This window comes from Pelecanus crispus, chromosome 7 (assembly GCF_030463565.1).
Source record: "Pelecanus crispus isolate bPelCri1 chromosome 7, bPelCri1.pri, whole genome shotgun sequence".
In the NCBI taxonomy this organism is placed as follows: Eukaryota; Metazoa; Chordata; class Aves; order Pelecaniformes; family Pelecanidae; genus Pelecanus; species Pelecanus crispus.
Genome location: NC_134649.1, coordinates 44,514,948 through 44,530,323, shown reverse-complemented (window position 1 = coordinate 44,530,323; position 15,376 = coordinate 44,514,948).

The following is a 15,376-nucleotide window of genomic DNA, read 5'->3' as shown; positions in this document are numbered from 1 at the left end:
ACAGTGAGTGCAGAACTACCCTTATCCCCCCACGGTCTCCTCACTGCTGAGCACGACTCCGGGTTGGTACAACACATTCCTCAGTGTTTAGCCATAACACCTCCAGCATTCAGAGATTTACCACTAACATTTTCCTGCTCAAAGTTTTAATTAAAGAGAACCTAACTCTGCTTGGCAGCTCCCGGGGCACCAAGCAGTGTGAGGGATGCAGGCAGCACCCTGCCAACACAGCACCCGTGCACACTCCAAATAGGGCACGGGGGTCAAACGCGATCAATCTGTATCCCTTGACATCCCTATGGCTATTTTAGGGAGACTTTTAATTTCCACACAGCCTCTCCACAGCTATGTGAGATGCTCTGCTGCAGGCAGAGCCACCGGCCCCACGCGTCCCTGCGCTTGGTGGTGGGGTGACACCGCACGGAGCCGAGGAATGTCGGTGCTGGTGCTGCTGGGAACCTCCCGGCATGCTGGCAGAGCCTTGTAGCTCTGCTTTCCACCAAGTAATGTTTTACAAGGGGGTCAAGGAGAGGTCAAAACAGAAAGTTATGACATGTCAGACTTGTTTTTTGCTAAGCCCCAGTATTAATAGCGCGGAGGCCAGGCAGGCGGAGGGATTCATATGACATGAAATAACTCTCTCCAGAGCCAGCAAACCTCTTCGATGGCTCCAGCCCTGCATCATGCCATCAAACCAGCCAGGTGCATGAAGCATCGCTGCTGGATGTGCTGATTTCCTGGAGATCATAAAATAAACCAAGTAGTGACATCACTCCTTTTTTTCCCCCTGTTGCAGGAGTTTAATCAGCAGCCCAAACCAAAACATTTGTGTTGGTAAAAAAGATGGCTACAATTAATCTAAATCTAATAACTGCAATGTTTTCACTGGGGAATTAAAACAAATTATTCCTCTGCTATTACATCTTCTTCTCATTTACATTTTAATCCCAGTAGGATCTTGCTCTGTTGTATTTGGAAAATGACTGTATAGAAAGGGAAAAACAACATGGTTGAAGTACTCAAAGATGCATTGAGAATTCAGCTATTAACTTTAATGACAGAAGTCTGGCAATGCCAAGCCCTGAATGATTGAAAATTAGCACAAATACTGCAGTTTCTTTCCCCAAACATCACTGAATGCAGAGCCTGGGGGCATTTCAGATTGTGCACACAAACACAGGCAAACAAACAGCTGGGGCAGAAGGTTGTGTTGAAGATGTAATTACACATTAGCCAGAGCAGAGCAGGTCACTCTTTCATTTGTACTGAAAGTAAAGGGGACTCTTTACTGCAGGACAGAGCGTGCAGAGAGAAACATCGCTGTTCCCACCCTGTGGTTCTCCACTCCCAGACTCAGGCCCTGTTTTCCTTGCTGTGAGGTTGTAGCACAGGATAATGAGTTCATACCTTTTTGCTCAAGGTAAACATAGAATCATAGAATCGTTTAGGTTGGAAAAGACCTTTAAGATCATCCAGTCCAACCATTAACCTAACACTACCAAGTCCACCACTAAACCAGTTAAGGGTAGAGTAGCAATTTCATGTTTCCTGGCTTGGTGGCTGGATCATTTATAATGAAAGTAAAAACTAGGAATCATTAAGATTGGAAAGGATCTCTAAGATCATCAGTCCAACCATCAACCCAACACCACCATGCCCACTAAACCATGTCCCAAAGTGCCACGTCTACCCATTTTCTGAACACTTCCAGGAATGGTGACTCCACCATCTCTCTGGGCAGCCTGTTCCAATGCTTGACTACCTTTTCTGTGAAGAAATTTTTCCTAATATCCAATCTAAACCTCCCTGATGCAGCTAGAGCCCATTTCCTCTTGTCCTATTGCTAGCTACCTGGGAGAAGAGACCAACATCATGTAGTGAAGAAAGGCACTGCAGCATTGCCAGTGTAAAATTAGTACCGTATCCCATCTTATTCCAATTTTCCTTGCCTACTTTGTCTACCTGTTCTTATTTTGAAGCAAAAGCACACAAAAAAAATAAAGCACTTACATTTCTGGCCTGTTAAGGGTGGGAAGTCCTGGTAAACACGAACTGTGTCACACAGGTACCACCCCAATGCCTGTCATGGCCTACGGGATCCCACTGGGGACACCTGGTTACACCAGCAACAGAGGCAGCATCTTCCTCCACCCCAGAGCATCTTCTGCCACTTTCAGCCAACTTACCTAGAGTCACTGCAAAAATCCCAGTTTTAATTAAGGTAATTATTTTCATGTGATCCTGTGCATCCCCTCACTTACAAAGATGTGAAATGATGGTAAGGTACTAGAAAGACAGCAACAAAGGATTTATCCTTGGAGTTGTTTCCAAGTGCACTGTTTGCCCCTGCCTTGAGTTACCCCAACACATACTCCACGCAATGCCTGCTAGGTATCTTAGACCTGTTTGCTTCTGATGCTACTTTACTACATTTTTCACCCTGAATGAAGTTAGCTGATACCCACAAGGTCACATCTTGCAAACATGGAGAGAGTTTCTGGGTGGTGGATGTACCCTCCGTGTACTGCAGCCCAAGCATGTGGGCTTGGGCTCACCTCCACTGAGCCCACAGGTCTCCTGTGGCTTCTGATGGAGATATTCTTGTGAGTTTCCTTACTCATTGCAGTGAAAAGGAACCAGGGTAGCAAAGATCCGCAGTTTAGACCGTCAAAACTAATCCAACAAATTGTGGCTGCAGGGTCCAAACACATCTGGCCCCTCCTCAAGCACCTTCTCCAAGGCATGGCCCTAAATAGCTGTGGCACAGCTGGGTCCAGAAGACCACCAATGTCTCCAGCCCATCTCCAAAGCTGTCCTGCCACAAATAAACTCTCAAGTAGCTGTCAACAGGACAGAAAGAGGATCACCTGCCTCAGGGCTGCCAGAATAACACTTCAACAAGGTGGAGAGCTTTAGATCTCATTAACACACACACACACACCCCCCCCCGATGCCCACCCACACTCACATGAAGAGTGAGTCCCACTCCAGAATAGCAGAAAGCTGGCACGGCACGGTGTGGGCTGAGTCTGAATTGAGGGTCAGCAGCTCCTTGGCTTGGGGACAGGTGAACGTCACACTGCTTTGCAAGTAGTCTCTGGGACACTGTTGTTTGCAGATCATAGTCCTCTGAGCCATTACATAATGCAGGTATTTTCCCCCAAAATTAACCCCACCTCACCCAAGTTTTCAAGGTATTAGAGGGATAGTCAATTAAAGCTACAGAAAACTATCACAAAGAGGCAGCTGGGGCTTTGTTGGGGTTTTGTTCCCCATCAAACAAAACTGTTGTGACAGGTGATCGTAACTCCATGAGGGCTTCTGCTCTTGCTGTGAGTTCCCCCAGAAACCTTCCTCTAGGACTGTAGCATTCCAGGAGCAGTCAGTGCTGTTTGCTGCATATATGTAGAGCACCTTTGATTTGCTCCGAGGACAAGGATGCACCAAGCAGAAACCAATTTTGGCTGACACGGCACAGCTCTCGTCAGCAGTGAGGCTGCTAGACACTGCAAGAGAGCGGGTGGGAAGCAGGACTGCAGGATAAAGTCTGCAGCCACTCTGCGCATAACCAGCTCCTCTTCATGGGATGGAGAAAACCCAGAAAGCTCCTTCATTACCTTGCAAATGTAGTTAATGCTGGGGTACGGTAACAAGAAACAGAATCAAAGTTGGGAAGAGATTAGTTCATCAATCACGCAGTGTGTCTAGCTGTGTATAACCATCTGTGCCCTTAACACAGGGTGATGCAATACACAATATTACTGTAGGTAAACTCAGCCGGGTTCCTGTGCCTGCATTTTCTGTGTCGCTTTGCCCTTCTGGCTGACCGTTGTCCAGCAGATCAAGCACGATGCTTTAGTATTAACTTTCAAGGTCTTACACAGATTGTTCTTTAGGAGCTTGTTGAACTTTTGACACTGTACATCCATGTTACCCCACAAGATCAAAAAGAGGAGCCTTTTGGTCCAAGTGCAGTATTTGCTCAAGCTTGCTGTAATCCTGGGTTTACAGGCTGACCTTCCCAAGAGCCCCCTAAGTGCCACAGAAATGATTCCTTTTAAGACAGGCTTCAAAGATGCACGTATTATCTAGGTCGTGTTTATAGGGCACTCCATCACTTAACATTCCTGGAGACCTTTTTGAAACCGAGTGCTTACATACACAGAATTAATTCCTAAAATTTCATTCAGTTCTCAGCCCCCTTTCCTAAATACCATGCTTGGAGCTGAATTTTTCCAGGCTTCTAGCACTATAGAACAGCAGATCAAACTTTGCAGCTGAAAGATGAAATCTGGCTCCACTAAAGGTGATGGCAAGGTGCCTGCTGACTTCAGTGCAGCCAAAGTTTCACCCAGAAACAATATTCGATATTCAATGTTAATGTTTGTGGAAGTTTGGTTTTGTTGTTTTTTTTTTAATTACTCTAGTGCTAAGAAACACATGCTGTTAAAAAGACTACTTTGTAAACAGTTAGTGGTAGCATTTCTGAATATTGTAAAAATAAAGTTAGTGTTTAAAGGCGTCATTCTCCCTGAAGGGATCCCCTGCATGCCCTCAACCACTCTGGGCAGGTTTTGCTGGTGCTTTCCTCCTCTCTCAAACACAGCATGCAGCTTCACTGGATACTACAGAATTGTTCTAGATTTATGCTGGTGTAGCTGAAAGGAACATCAAGCTAAGTATTCAATTACTTATGCACTCAAAGATATTTATTCCCCAAGATGAAACTCCTAAATCTGTTATTATTGCCTTTCCCTCTTCTATTACTATTAGCATGCTGCTGATTTCAGATCTATGGAGATGCCAACACCATTTACTGGAAACAACAACTGAAAGATGAGAACATGACAGGGAAATGTTTAGAATTATTAATCATTTGCAAGAACAGGGGAGATAACTGATCTTCCTTAATTCTAAAAGAGTCTATAATCGTTACACAGAGATTCTTCCTAAGACTTCTTTTTTAAGATCTATTTCCTTCATAGTTTTGGGGGGGGGTTTTTTGTTTTTTTTTTTAACCCAGATGCTACAGTGATTTAAAAACTGAGTGAGGTGAAGAGCAACAGCTACCACACCACAGGACAGACCCCCAAAGAGGAAAGGTGCTCATGAAGCAATAAACACAAGTGTTTGGGAAAACACCAGGAGAGGTGGGACAGGCAGGACCCCCTGCCAGCAGCGAGTTCTTAGCCCAAAGTCTGTGTAAAGGTAAATGCAATGCTGAAAAGGAAAAGTCACCTTGCTTCACAGAATCTCGTATTTTCCTGCTTACACAGACACCCTCCTGTTGTTACATTTGGATTGGATATTAGGAAAAATTTCTTCAGGGAAAGAGTGGTCAAACATTGGAACAGGCTGCCCAGATAGGTGGTGGAGTCACCATCCCTGGAGGTGTTCAAAAAACGTGTAGATGTGGCACTTTGGGACATGGTTTAGTGGGCATGGTGGTGTTGGGTTGGTGGTTGGGCTGATGATCTTAGAGGTTCTTTCCAACCTTAATAATTCCTACTTTTTCCTTTCATTAAAAAATAATCCAGCCACCAAGCCGGGAAACATGAAATTATTACTTGGCCCTTAATTGGTTTAGTGGTGGACTTGGTAGTGTTAGGTTAATGGTTGGACTGGATGATCTTAAAGGTCTTTTTCAACCTAAACGATTCTTCTCCTTTCACCCTAATCCATCCCATATCAGATGACAAAACAGCTCTTTTTTTATTGCCAGGTAAAACCAGTTCCTAAAGTACACGAGATGAGTACGTGTGACTTCTGTACACAGGGTGTGTACCCTGACGTTTGTAGTGTGTGACCCAGGAAGCCTCCAAACCGCACCGTCCTGAGGGCGAGGGGGTACCAAGAGGATCCCTCTATCTACAACTTGTTCGTAATAGTCTTTCCCAAAGTCTGTGTCACTGACCTTGTTTGAGGAAGAATACAGGTTTGGGTAGTGTGAGTCTGTGTGGCTATTCTTGTGTTCTTAAGTGTTAATCTCTTTACATTTCACCCTTGTAAAACAAGCTAAGAAGAACCAAGGGTCTGCTAAATGCTCAGCAATAACCTCCAGCAGCCGCACCTCACAGGCACCAGCAACCTAAGAGCAAGATGGTCCCCTACTAACTATTAACAGCAAGATACACACCAGCTACTCAGATCAACGTGGCAGACTGATGCCTGGCTTCAGTATCTGAGGCAAACATCCCTCTGAGAATATCCACTTGGTGATTTCATTATGAGGACAAACAATACTTTCTCACAACCCTTGCACAACGGCAACTTTTGCAGCCAAGGTGCAAGTACTCAGTGAACGTTTTAACTTGAAGTAACCAGTGGACACATTTCTCCTTTCAGAAAGATTCTGCAGAGAGAAATCTAAAACATCATCCCTTAATAAATGACCTGCAGCAGGATTTTAGCAACAGAATTAGGGAATATATAAAAACATATTTACGTGCTATCTCAAGGATTTACATGCATGTATGCCATGCCCGTTCATCAGCAAAACTTCAGGTTTTGAGTTTCCAGCATGTTCTCTACAATCATGAGTGCAAGAAATACATTTTTTGTTTCAAAAAGAAAGCCAAGAATATGAACAGAACAAAAGATGCAATACTAAATATGCTGAAATAACTGTCCAAGACACAAAGAATTCCACCATGGCCAAGCCTCCACCCACATATAGCAAGATGTATGATGAAATAACAAGAACTGGTGACATCATATATGTTGTCAATAAAATACTCAGCAGTACTGGTTTTCTCTGTTTTGCCAATGTACATCATCAGAAAACAGAGCCCCAAACTTGCAGTTAGGGCTTTCCAAGAACTTTCTTAAAGGAATACATTTTCCCCTCCTCTTTTAGTGTACAGATCTGACCTCCTCTTTTCCAAAGAAAGATATGGTCTTGCTTCACTTACCTCCTCCATAGGTGGCAGCACACATGATGGATGTTATCCAGGCAATGTGGCTGTAGGAAATGCTGCAAACAGCCTGGAACTCTTTAAAGCAGATTGTGAAAGCTTTAGCAAAGGTATATGCAAACCCAACTGAGATGGAGGCTCCGAACACCACTGCCCAGCCCCATCCGCCATCAGGCAGTACATAGCCCAGGTCTGAAGTGACAGGAGGAGACATGGTCAATCCAGATTTCAGAGCAAAATCCCCTTCCCGGTGTCCTGCAGAGCAAAGGATATGTGTGTTCTACGGAATATGCTATGATGTAATCAGACATCATTTTAAAGTCTAGTAAAATAATTTAGAGGTACAGAGGATCACCCACTCTTGAAGCCTTGATCTTTTGCTGGCTATTAATAGTTCTATTGTTCAATTCTAACACAACCAAAATCACCCTTCCCTCTCCAATAACCCTGTCCAGCCCTCCCACATGTATTTGAAATACACACCCTCAAAATCCTCCCATTGCTTCTGTGTTCAGGGATGGACCTCATTCAGAACTGAAGTTAATGCCTCCATTTTCTCTGGGTAGCTTGGTGCCTCACCTCAGGAGATGGCTTCTGTAGGTTGCCCTGTCACAGTTGCTAGCCTGTCCCTCCAGAGAGCAGGTGCCACATTTGTACCGTTTTTAGGATAAATGCTTCATTGTGTATTTTTCAGATGTGGGTGGAAAACCTTATGATCTCAGGTTATCCCTGCTTAAAAGAATAATTCCCATGACTTGAGCAGCAGGCGATTGGCCCCATAGTGCATCCAGCTCCCCTGTTCTGCAGGGGGATGAGGCTGTCCTGGCTGCTCACTTCCCCCAAGCCAACAAGCAAACTGCGAGCAACTGCTTGCAAAAAGAGGCTGAAGTTTCTTCCTACTTCGGGGCAGCAATTCCTCTTGTGCTGGCGCCTGCCAGGTTAGCAGATTATGCTCAGGAGCAACACAGATCAAAGAGGGCATTCACTCATTTGCATTCTTCCCATTTTTCCCAGCCATTAAAATAAAATGAGGGTAAAAAGAAAAAAAGTAAAACCTACGTGCCTCTCAGGAGTTAATCCACAAGTCTCCTCTCAAGGTCAAGACATTAAATCAGAGGGGAGAGGAGAAGGCCCCACAGCAAAGGGTGCCAGGTAGGTACACCTGCATCTTTGCGGATAAAAGGTGGCTTATTGCCTTTATATATTGCAAACTCAGAAGCAAGGGAAGCTGATAGGAGAAGGCGTCATCAGAGCTAATGGGAAGAAGCAGACCCAGATATCAGCTGGACACATTTTGCTGAACCTCAGAGGCAGTAGTCAGCTAACGAGGGAGAGAGGGACCTTTGCTTATCTTGCAGAAAAAAAGGAAAAAAAAAAAACCCATAGGAAAAGTACAGTATAATTTGCATGTGTTTGAGAGTCCACTGCCTCTTCAGAGACGCAGTTTGGATTCAAACTGCAAGTAGGATGACACCGCTAGAACAGTAGAGAAAGAAACTATTATTTTAAGCTAGTGATGTGCCTACAGATATACTCCTGAATTCATGCTTTCTTTCATCTACTTTTACAGCTGTTAAGTGATAACACTCATATAGGGCCTTTACGCTACAGGCTTCAAGCTCCCCCTGTGTCTGGACAACTGTTGCATGTGCAGTAGACAAAGACACATTATCTCTTCTCCAACCTCAGCAGCATGCTGGGGCACCCCCAGATTGTGAACTGAACATAGGCGTTAAGACAAGGAGCTGAAAGCCAGTTTAAGAACACTGTATAAATATAATGAGATCTGGTTTGCAAACTCTCAAACTGCCGTAAGCGTTTATTCCCTACTCTTCTCATGAAGACGTTGTCCCAGACCCTCCCACTTCTCATTGTTAATAACATACCATCTAACTAAGTTTATCTGCTTCTCTTTTATAATGTTTTTGTGCTGATGGCATTATACAGCTTAAAGGCTTTCTCTTGCCTGATGTTATCCTCTGATGGTTTTACTGAGAGTAATCATGTCCCTTTTAGCCTTTACTTCACCTAGGTAAAGAAGCTGTATTTTTCCCCTCTCCCTAACAAGGACCATGGGAACAGGGTACCTACCTTCCCCTGGTTACCCGTTGTCATGGTTTAACCCCAGCCAGCAACTAAGCACCACACAGCCGCTCGCTCACTCCCCCCGGTGGGATGGGGGAGAGAATCAGAAGAGTAAAAGTGAGAAAACTCATGGGTTGAGGTAAAGATGGTTTAATAGGTAAAACAGAAGCTGTGCACGCAAGCAAAGAAAAACAAGGAATTCATTCCCTGCTTCCCATGGGCAGGCAGGTGTTCAGCCATCTCCAGGAAAGCAGGGCTCCATCACGCATAACAGTTACTTGGGAAGACAAACACCATCATTCCAAATGTCTCCCCACCTCCTCGTTCTTCCCCCAGCTTTATACGCTGAGCATGACGCCATATGGTATGGGATGGGATGTCCTTTGGGTCAGCTGTCCCAGCTGTGTCCCCTCCCAACTTCTTGTGCACCCCCAGCCTGCTCGCTGGTGGGGTGAAGAGCAGAAAAGGCCTCGACTCTGCGTAAGCACTGCTCAGCACTAGCTAGAACATCCCTGTGTTATCAACACTATTTTCAGCACAAATCCAAAACATAGCCCCATACTAGCTTCTATGAAGAAAATTAACTCTATCCCAGCCAGAACCAGCACACCCATGTCCACACTGCCCATCATTTTGGTGGCAACTAAAAGTTGTGAAAGGGAAAACATCCCCAACCAAGGAGAATACCACATTGCTTTTGGACAAGATTTCCACATACATCAGGAAATACAGGGATGAGTTTAGGAAGCCGTTTGCAAAACACTCATCAGACCTCCACTGAAAATTTTCAATTGCCCCTGAAGATAATTGTTGCTTTTTTCCTATCGTAAACTTTCTTCACTGTCTTTTTTATCAGAGACTGAGACTGTTAACCTCCTTTTACATTTTAGGTGAATTTATGCAAGCCCATGTTCAGTGTTGCAAAGGTGTTGCTGGTTCTGGAGGCCCTCAAAAGTTCCACTGGAGAAGGATCACCACATTTCAGTCTCATTCTCATCCTCCTCCCTCAGCATCCACTACCAGCCACCATACGCGAGAAGGATGTGTGGTCAGATCTAGTCTAGCACCACATAGCTATTGCATTGCACAAGTGGCTGCAAGCTTTGCTCCACTGAGACCAAGGTGAGGATTCATTACCATTTATAGCCCAGGATCCTCACTGGAAGATGAGAGGAAGGTGTGGAGAAAGAAGTCCTTTTGCCCAATTACCCTTCTAATTAAAGTCAGTTTATTCCACTGCTTGTCCAGGATTATCACAGGTACGTCTGCACAGACAAATGCAAGCAGGCACAACTACTGCTCATGTTTTGAGGTGGCCATGTGCCTGCAAGTCTGGGGCAGGACCTGTGCAGCCACGTGAAAGTCGTGCTGTGTTCTGGCTAGCAAGCCAACCTGCTGTGCACGGAAATGGGCAGGTAGAGAAACCCATGTCAGCCTGTACCCTCACTCGAAAGCACTCTTTATATGGGCCAAGAGCTGCTGCACTCTTCATTTAGTTGCTCTGAGGGCCACCTGGGAAATGACATTTGAGTAAGAACTACTCAACTCTTAACATAAAAGAAAACCCCTACGCCCTAGACATCTGTCCAAAGCAGATGAGCAAAACCCAGTTGTAACTGGGGGAAACATTAGTCCCAAATACTAGTATTTAATAAATCCAGTCTTGAAGAACTCCAATTTCTACCTGGATAACATCCAGGGTGGCAAGTTGTTGGGTTTTCTCTCCTGTTCTATATTAAAATTGTCCAATAGAAATTTGTGGAACATTATTTTTCCATTACAGGCATCCAGAATACATGGAATGATTTATTCTGATGCAGAATCTATTATCCCCCATTATCTAAGTTCTTCCATAGAAAAAAAAATAATAATCTTTTAGAATTATATTAACTATACTTCATTACTGTGGGTGGGATTTTAAAAGAAAACCCAATTTAAAGAGTAACAGTGGTGATGTTGGAATGACTGTCCATTGACAAGATGCGTGAGAGCTTTTACTACTTATCAAATATTCATTTCATTGCACATTTGTGGTAAATCTACCCAATTTAGGCCATTCAAATATTATGGAGAATTCCAAGCTCCCAAAAATATTGACATATCCTAGAGGTTCTGTATTTAGACAAAATAAAATTGATTAAGGGGTGAGCATAATGAGGACACATTTCCTTATTTAACATTATATTTGGTATTCATAATCTACCAAAGTTTAGAATATGCAAAAACTCTCAGGCCCCTCAAATTAAAATCTTTTTGGCAGTCCTTTAAAAAGGTTGAGCCTGAACTTTAAATATATTTTCAGGGATTAACAAGAAAGGTTATTTTTTATTACCACTAATTCATTCTGCTTGTAAAACTGTGACTAATTGTACACCACCTTTAAAAGTCTCACATTATGAACATATTTGTTCATTTAATTTCATTTTCTGTGTAATGGGGGATTTATTGAGAAGACATTAGCATAAAATCAGATTATGGTATCAGCTTCATTGTCCAGCTTTCCTATATCAAGGCTAATTCTTATGTAATACAGAAAACCAAAGAGAGGAACTGAAGTTAAATGAAAATGTACTATAGACTAAAAAATTAAAATCACATCAGTCAACTCTTCCTTTCCTGATTGTGAAACAAGGCTTCTAGAGGCTAACTTGGAGGAACCTAACTTTAGAGACTATTTTAACGGAGTTTAATAGCCTAAGCAATGAACAGACAGCAATGTGATACATTCACATTCTCCCCTCATTTCTCCTGTGGCACCCCCATGGTTTGTGGGGACATCAGCACTAAGGAGGGCACAGGAGCATTCTCTCTTGGGGCGTTACCCCTTCCATTACCACCCTCTTAGCCATGTCTTTGTCACCTTAAAGTTGCCCTGCGCCAGCCCCCAATTTTCTATAGGTTTGCTCTTAATTTCCATGTGGCACCATAGCAGCTCCTTCTCCAATATCTACTTCAAGGAAATCTTTTACCTTTTGATTTTTTTAATAACTGTTCTCTAAACTCTTTGATGTCCTCTGGGAAGCCCTTGCTTTTTATGTCAATGCCCATTTGCCTCCAGGAGCACGCTTGGTTTTTCTCCTCAATAATTGTTCAGGCACTGCCACACTCCTGAAGTAGAACTACAATTACAGACCTAGAATTTTCCAGGTCCTATTTAAATGGAGACATTACATTTCATTTGATGTTCTCCAGTTGCATTGTGCATGGAATTTAATTTGCCAGCTCTTTGAGATCATCCCATCTCACCCCATCCTTGACAGGTTTTATCTTTGCTTTACCCAGAAAGTTTTGAAACTCCCACCTCTTTATTCCCCTTTTATTGTAGCAAAGGAAAATACCGAGAGTTGCCTTTGTATAGCCATGGTCTGACTCAAATTCACTTGTAGGCTCTCTCATTTTACCCCTATTTCCTTTTTGTGAAGTTATACATGTCTAGACTTCCCATTTCTCCATCCACCATTCCCTATAGGCTTCCTGCTTTATTCCTATTTCTTTTTTAGAGTTAGTTATTCATTGGTCACATCTGGATCTTCTTTATCCACTATTAAATGTGCTGAACTCTTCCCCCACCCCAGATGCAGCTGAGATCGAAGGTTGAGATCTGAGGCTGTATCCTCAGATGCAAGACCTTTCTCTAACTTGCAACAGCCTCTGCCATCTGACCCCTCAAGTTACATCCAAAGGCAACCACATCCCACATTAACTAACCTTTCACGAACAGGGATGGCCCTTCGCCCACCAGGGACAAATTCAGGGCAAACTCCCCATTTGCAGTGCTTGGAGTGCTGGCCCCTCTCAGATCTCTGTGGATGTTAAATAAATTATTTGTCAGATGTGCCTTTTCCTTCCTCCCTCTCTTCCCTGTACATATAAACTTATTCTTTCTTCACTACATGTTTCTGCAGGCTCTGCTCCCACTCTCATCCAGGGTAATTTGCATACAGAGAGCCCCTATCTTTGCCCATGCTGCTATAGCAATTTTAACCTTCTGGCTGAAATTCTCTTGTATGGCATCTGGGTCACCTAAAATCCTGCGTCAGACTTATTTTGATCACTCAAGAAGAAATGAAGGGATTCACAGGCCATGGCAACACTTATCAAGGGGTAAATTGCACCCTGAAGTGAGGGGAGGGGGCACAGAAAGTTCCTGAATTTCTTGCCCGTAACCCAACCGTTGGCTCGGACTAATGAGTGAGCAACTTTGCAGAAGTTTATATAACACAATTTCAGTAGGAATGTTTCCACAAGACTTGCATTGCAAATCCCCAGTTGGGGGATTTAAAAATATTCCCCTGCAGTGTTTATAATCCATGTTTTAATCCAGACACCACAACGCACTACTCAAAGCACAAGAAAAAACAGGAAAAAAACCTGACTGTAGGTGGGCCAGGGTAATGTTCTCATCCAATCTGAGCAGAAAACTCAGCAGAAAGGTAAACAGAGACAAAACGCAAAATGATTCATCCAAGCTAACTTTGCAAGTCAGCGCCTACTGTAGCCCATATTTCCTGCCTTGTAGCCACATGCAGTCATCCATGATATTTCATATTGCCCCAGCAAAAGTATTTTCCTTGTAAGGACACAACGAATGCTTAAAACCATGCACTAACTCCTAGTTTACATTAGTAAGAAAGGCTGCTACCAGTGCTATTGCAGCCAGCTCAGATGTTCTTCTCACAAATGCAGGACACACAAACACACCTCCCATTTCAAAGGATTTTCTACCAGCCAATAGTAACAGCATGCCTAAAAAGTCTCCAATGGTCAAAAGACAGCAAGATAAATTCTTGGGAGAAATCCATTGAGAGCTATTAAATACAAAGATGCCACCTTTGGCATTGCAGATTGCAAATTGCTGGAGACTGGGGAGTGTTGACAGCTAGCTCTGTTCTTGTCTCCCCAGGTGTCCACCATTAACTTACTGTCAGGGAGAGAATACCAATTGGACATACCTTGGTCTGATGGATCTTATGGTCCAGCTCTTTCTACCTCACTGGTCATGGCTTCTACCAGTTATTCTTTCTAAAAATGTTTTATAACCAGAAATATAACAAGCATATCTGGTGTTTTTCTGTCTCCTAAAAGGGATAAATCCTTAAATGCTGTTATAGGTGCTATGAGAATTCATTACAGGTTGTTTGAGATGCATGGCGTCCCCTGTGCTCTGTCCCGTAGGAGGTCATCAGAAGCTGCCTATTGAAGATGCTGCAATCACACCAGACCTAGATTTCATGGGAGTAATTTCTTTCAACACTACACCTTTAGGAATAATGTTATTGTAAAAACTTCATGGCATTGCAAAAGTGAAATTCCTTTAGACTTTTAGAATTAAGTAGCTTCTATACTGCTGGTCTTTTTCTTCCAAAAATGTGCTTTCTCCTCTGCTTGCAAACACTTGATAGTTCCCTTGGCTCTGAGCCATTTTAGGCTGGTGCTTTACCAAATCAAAACATGAATTTGCCTCTTAAATTGTATTGTCCCTCCTTCCACCTCTGTGTCAATAGCAATTGCCTAAATTATGAAGGTTTTCTGCTGATAGCTATTGGGCTGTGACCATTTGTATGCGCTTCAGACGCAATAGCAATTCAAACTATTGAGACTGCTTTTCAAAAATCACTTTGGAAAAACTTGGTCACCTCCATCAGTGGTTGAGATGGGCAAAAGCAGCAGAAACTCTCCTTTACTATTTCATTGGCCTATGAAAAATTGAAATGTGAATGGCTAATCAGATGGTTCTTTCTTCTTAACACTTGCTCTCCATATACTAGTTTTGATGTAAAATGTGATACATCTTTTATTTCTTTTGTTTAAGAAAAACAAAATGCAAATTTGAAAAGTAAATACAATTTAAACATTTCATTTATTGGCTGTGGGAGAAGGTTAATTTGATGCTCACCAAATATTCCTGCCCCTGAATTTCAATGTTTGAAGAAATCTGTTACTGAAGGAATATGAACATAATCAAACTGGAAGGTAATAAAGTAATTCAAAATTTATCTGCAAATATTTTTCTGCAGCTGATGTATCACATACCATCTTGACTTCAAATTAATTAATCTATTGAAATTTAGAATTGAGTTTATAGATAATCAAAAACTATGTATGTATCATTAAAAAAAAAGAGAGAATCAAAATTTGGCACAAACTGAGCATACAGTTCATACTTCTTACATTTGGACCGGACGTTGCCAGCTTTCTGTGACAGTAAGAGCTGCAGAACAGAGGTCATGTGCAGGTCTGACAAGACATGGGAACACAGAGAGCATTCCTTTAAATGGGTTTATTTGGTACTATTTTGGTTGTTTTACAGGTATGTTATCATTGCTAGTACTCAGTGACATTTAAAGATCTAAATAAGCACTTTTAACAGGTCAGAC